Source organism: Daucus carota, chromosome 7 (assembly GCF_001625215.2).
Source record: "Daucus carota subsp. sativus chromosome 7, DH1 v3.0, whole genome shotgun sequence".
NCBI lineage: Eukaryota > Viridiplantae > Streptophyta > Magnoliopsida > Apiales > Apiaceae > Daucus > Daucus carota.
Window position 1 is genome coordinate 25664421 of NC_030387.2, and position 6087 is coordinate 25670507.

General features: G+C 33.6%; 1 pseudogene; it reads left to right on the forward strand.

Moving 5' to 3' along the window:
- Nucleotides 1-2108: 2108 nt before the first annotated feature.
- Nucleotides 2109-5562, forward strand: LOC108194792 (BTB/POZ domain-containing protein At2g46260-like; annotated as a pseudogene).
- The last annotated feature ends 525 nt before the right edge of the window (nt 5563-6087 follow it).

Below are 6087 nucleotides of genomic sequence, written 5' to 3' on the forward strand. Positions count from 1 at the left end.
GGTCAGAGGAATGATTTTTTAATTCATTTATCAAACATACTTAATGAACCCAAAACACATTTATTGGGTAAGCGGGTAACCTCACTTATTCGGTAAGTGAGGCTCTGAACAGGGATTTTTCAATGCATATCCTCCGGGCCTCAAGCGCGCTGCTCTTTATTTCTGTTTTTCTCATCATTTATATTTATACGATTGTGCACTCCTCTATTTAGGTATGATCTAGGGAGATTTTTAATTGTGATTTTAAAAACAAAATTTAGTTATGAAATTTAACTATATTTAATTCGGTTTTAAAAAGTATATTCAGAATATTTAATTAAGATTTTATATTTTAAAAAAAAATCAGGATTTAAATTATATCTAAAAATCTGATATTATTTAATTATGTTTATTTAAAATTCATTAAAATGTAATAGTATTCCAATACACCGGAATTGTTTAGTACTTATATCACTATTAAGTAAACAAGCTTTCTGTCCAAAAAAAAAAGTAAACACGTTTAAGGGTCAAATGGTAAATATATTGTCATTCAGATATTTTAATATGATTGTTATCAACAATAATTTTTTTTCAGTAAATTTTTCATTCAGATAAAATTTTCATTCAGCGTATTCAGCAAATTTAATGACTCAGCATTTTTTATTCAGATTTATCAAACGACCCCTAAGATAATATCAGTGTTATGTCGCTTAAAGAACTATGTTTTGGTAAGATGTCGTACAAAATTCTTGATGCCTATTTGAGTCCATATAGTGTCTCGATCAGTTGTATCCCTTAGAGCATCTTCAATAACCTCTTAAATTGGCTCTTAAAACCAAAAATAAGGAGGATAAGAAAAAATAGAGCTCCAATAGGCTCTTAGTAGCTCCTAAAAATACTAGGAGCCCCTTCTCTCTCCTCTCTTTTAAGAGCCACTACATGGCTCTTAACTTGCATGTTTTCTATAATTTAATATTCACTCTCACCCATGTGACCTTGAACTTTTGTCATAGTGGAGTTTAAATAATAATAAATTATAGTGTTAGGAGTGTGTATAGAGAGCATTATTGGAGTTCAAACTCTTAGTAATGTACTCCCTCCGTCTCAATTTATAGGTCCCTTTTGGAAAAAAAAATTGTCCCAAAATACTTGTCCCTCTCTTCTTTCAACACAAATTTATCTACATATTAATTGTGACTTTTTTGAAACTAAACATTATTCTCATTTCTCAATGCACTAATTAAATCCCTGTATTTATTGTGATTTTTTTGAAACTCAACTATATTCTCACTTATCAATGCAATAATCAATGATACATGAGATAAGATTCTATCTAACCAACTTTTTTCTTAATATGCGTGTTTATTCCAAAATGAACCTATAAATTGAGACGGAGGGAGTATTAACTTCCTAGGAGCTTAATATTTTATATTATATATAGGACCTAACTAAGATACTATTGGAGATGCTTTTAAATCATAAATCTTGAATCCTAAATCAATACCATTTTACACCCCATACCCCAAAGTTCATACTTATTTACAAAAAATGCCATCATAATTTCTGTTTTTGTATAAGCTTTCCACCCCCCACAAACTTCCAGCACATGCTCACTTCCCCTTTCTGTTAGAGTTTGGACAGATGTTCTACACCACGTGACCCTGTCCAACCCATTAACCCTCTCTTCTGCCATGTCTTCATTTGGCAATAGAACAAAAAACTAATCTCTGCACATTACCAAAGCTTTCCTTTGCCGTGTACTTTGACCATGATCTTATCCCAAGAATCTCTTTTGATTTCAATTTTCATTTCGATTTCAAATTCAAAACTTCAAAACAACTAGAGAGAAGCTACAACATAGAACCCGATCTTCTCCACTTCTGAAAAAGGTAAGGTTCTCAGCTGCTTTATCACTTTCAACTTCCACCATTAGATTAAACACGGTCTCTTAATCAAGTTTCATATATGTTGTATTTTTTTTTCAGGCTAATTATCATCACCTAAATCTTGACAATTTTCCATCACTACGCGACGATGGTGGAGGTAAATTTCCCCCCAATCTTCTTGAAGAGTTTACCTGGTATCTTTTTTTGTTTTTGTGAGGGCTGTAGTGATGTGTTTGGTTTAATGTGTCTTACGCAGGTTTTTCTGGAAAACGAAGTAGGCGGGTGCTTCAAACATTTTATTAGTGGTGAGTGTTTCACAGCTGCTAGATTGATTCAAACTGGTATTTCACAGCTGCTTGCTCATTGCTGTGTTCTCTAATACTATATACCTGTCTTTAAGCATCCTGCAGTTGTAGTTAAACTGAATAAATTCGTTTTTCATACCATGTTTGCTCTCTAAAATTTGGATGTATTTTTTATAGCTTACTTTTAAACTGAATACATTTTATTTTCATACCATGTTTGCAGAGGTAGTAATTTGAATGTGTTTTTTATAGCTTATTAGACTGAAAAAGTTTAATTTACAAGTTGTTTTTGCTTCTTTTTTTGTCAGTGCTGGACGTATTAGACAGTGATGAAAATGATATGAATGAAATTGAGGAGGTTGGATAGGTAAATGAAGAGATAATTGAATCTGATTTTGAGCTCGAAGGTGGAATTGTTGAGCCTGATAATGGTCTTCCGTAAAAGGTATTTTGTTTAGGGCATTATGTTTCTTATTGTTGAGTGCAATTTGTGTTTGAATGTTGAGATTGTGGTTTTTGTTATTGTAGATAGGAGATCTTTCTGTTAAGGTTAGTGAGGAGAATCGCATTGCTGCGCAGGAGGCCAAGGGGAAGGCTGTTGAAGCAATTTCTGAAGGTATTCTGCTTTTGGTTTTGTGTTTGTGTGAGTGTGTTGTGTGGAGTGTTTGACATGAGAATATGAGCATAGCAGATTTAGATGTTGTATGAGAATTATTTCTGCTATATGAGAATTTAATTCGTTAATTTGAAAATCTAAAAAGTATCTATGTAGTAATTGTGGTATTGACTGTAATTAATTGGAAAGTATTGCTTAATACCTTCTCCTAATGATGATAGAACATATTCTTACTTTTATGGAACTGCCAAACTGAGATTAGCAATTGAAGTTCTATGCTAAGTTGAATAAATTGTAGTATGTATATATGGTACCGTGTTGGCAATTGTTGGTTGTATCTTTATATATACTGTAATGATACCCTTTTATCCTATACGTCTCCCTATGGTGCTATGTTTTAATGTATGCAGGTGAGGTTAAATCATCTTTGCTTGGAAAAAGGGAAGACATGACTTTTTGTTACAAAAAGGTTGATTTGCCGGATATGCTGGAGCGCAATGAAACAAATACCCAAGAGAAAACGGACAGCGGCAGAGCAGTAAGATTCGAATGGAAACTAAACTTGATAAAAGGACATAGAGACATCCTGATTTTTTAGATGTCCATCCTGGAAAAAATAGGTCTGCTATTGATAATTTTTTCTTATTTTCTTTATTTTTAGTTCTCTTTCAAATCCTGTGAATTTTCCTACATTGATGGGCAGGAATAGAAGCATTAGTCCTCCCAGGAGAAGCTTGAGAAAGAACCCGAGCATGAGCAGAAGTGTTAGTGGAAGCCCTCCATGTGTCATTCGTGGAAGTATGAGTTTTAGCAAAAGTCCTATTAGAAGTGGAAGTAGTCCTGCTAGAAGTGTTACCAGAAGCGCTGCAAGTCCTTTCTCATGTTGTAATTACTTCTTCGTTTTGTTTATTGTGCAAGTAAGAATATGATGATGTATGCTGGTTTCTATTTTGCTCGAACAAGAATATTGCTATATATTGTTTGAAATAAACTTTGTATCTAATGTTTTCAGCGGCCACCTGTTCCATGCTGGAAGATTGGAGTGGTATAGATAGAGAGAAAGCCAAGGAATACATAATAAGCTGTCAGGTAATTAAATTAATTATCAATAGTCTTTGCCTTTTTCTCTGGCTCTCTACAGAAACAATGTAACAATATACCTAATTATATGCCAGAGTGTTTTATTTAATACAAGTTGTTATATCTTCTCACAGTGACTCCTGTAATGTGGACATTAATATTTTCTGCTTTGTTCATTTGAACAGAAGAAGCTGCTCTTATGTACCTCCTAAATTTTATGTATAGCAACACCTTAAAAGTTACCACTGCTACTGCTTTACTGGATTTCCTGATGGCTGCTGATAAATTTGAGGTCACTTCATGCCTGAGGTATTGCATATGTTTGTTACTAAACTTGCCAATGACACCGGAGTCTGCATTGTTATATCTAGAGCTTCCTTCTAGCATCCTAATGGCTGAAGCTGTTCAGCCATTAACAGACGCTGCAAAGCAGTTTCTGGCTGTTCGCTAGAGAGACATATCCAAGTAAGTGCAATATGGTAACTAAATAGAATTTGATTACAATGAAGGTTATTCTTCCCACCTCTTCTAATGTGTGTTTTCGGAATGTTATATGTCCGTTAAGACTGTGGCCGATAATATTTTTTCTTTCATTTGCCTTCCCAACTGTTGCGAGAACTTATATATATGTGTGTATATATGATGTCTTTGTAGTTTATGTAGATTTGGTGGCTCCTAGCAGATATCTATTTTGTTCTGCCTCAGCAGTGTTCCTTTAGCTATAGGTTGAGTTTTTAATTATACAAATGATTTGGAGTTGTGTTTGAAATTCAGTTGCATGTTTGCTGTTTATAACGGTCTTTAATTTATTAATAAATTATCATGTTGTTGATCAGGTTTACAGATGAAGTCATGCGCCTGTCTCTAGCTGGCATTGAAGCAATTTTTTCATGTGATGACCTCCAGGTTGCATCTGAGGATTTAGTATATGATTTGATACTCAAATGGTCCAGGACTCAGTATCCAGAACTTGAGGAGCGACAGGAAATCTTAGGGTCTCGACTTAGTCGTTTCATCCGTTTTCCTTACATGAGCTGCCGAAAGCTTAAAAAGGTTTTGACCTGCACTGATTTCGATCATGAACTTGCCTCTAAGGTTGTGCCAGAAGTCCTCTTTTTCAAAGCTGAGGCAACACATCGTCAAAAATCTTAGCTGCAGAGGACTCCCTCAATACAAATCGACGATATGTGGAACAAGTCTACAAGTGTCAACCTATTAAGGTGATTGAGTTTGAACTTCCACGGCAGATGAAGAGTGTCTAAATTTGTTTCCTTCAGGGAGGGTTTACTCATAAGTCTTCCACTTGGGTGGACAAGGTTTTTTCCTTTCTGCACATTGCAATCTTGATCAGCAGAGCTCTTTTCACTACTTTGGGCTATTTCTGGGAATGCAAGAGAAAGGATCCGTCTCATTTCCAGTAGAGTATGAATTTGCAGCTGAGGACTCCAGCAAATACAAGGGCAACTACACTTTTACTGGGGACAAGGCAGAACCTTTTTGGTATTCCATGGACTGAGTTTATTTCTGAAGACAGTCAATACTTCATTAATCTTAGAGCTGAGCTCACCATATTATAGTGACGTGGTGCATTATTACCTTGTAGTATTTATCATCTGTTTGTGTATGACCTCCTGACCATTTTTTCATTATTACAAATTAGTTTCTAAGATAAAAAATGTGGGAGTTACAATTGGTTTGTTACAATATAAATATATTTTACATTTATTGTAAATATAAGATTTTAGAATGTATTTTAAAACTCATATAAAGTATAGTTTCATAATTATTTTGAATTTTTCCTTTTCTTTTTAATAAAATTTAATGTCTAAATTTTATTTTTATTTTATAAAAAAATTAAAAAAAATTATAAAATTATATTCCATATACATAAGATATGTGTAAAAAAATTGTTAATAGATAAAGGTCGGAGATTAGTTTATTAGAAAACCTAAACACAATAACATATATTACACACAAAATTTATGATTTTTTTATATCTTTGATTTAGAAAAAATTAAATACTCTTATGCGTGGCGGGTCATCATCCAACCTAATTATGACTAATTTTAATATAATTAGTTTTAAAATAAAAAATGTTTAAAAATTAATGTCAAGTGTCAGATTTTGGAGTAGACGGGGTCATCATGTTTTCTCTCAAGACCAAGGGCGAGAACGGCACCCATATTCAAAATTTGAAAACCTCAAAGACTGATCGGAGCAA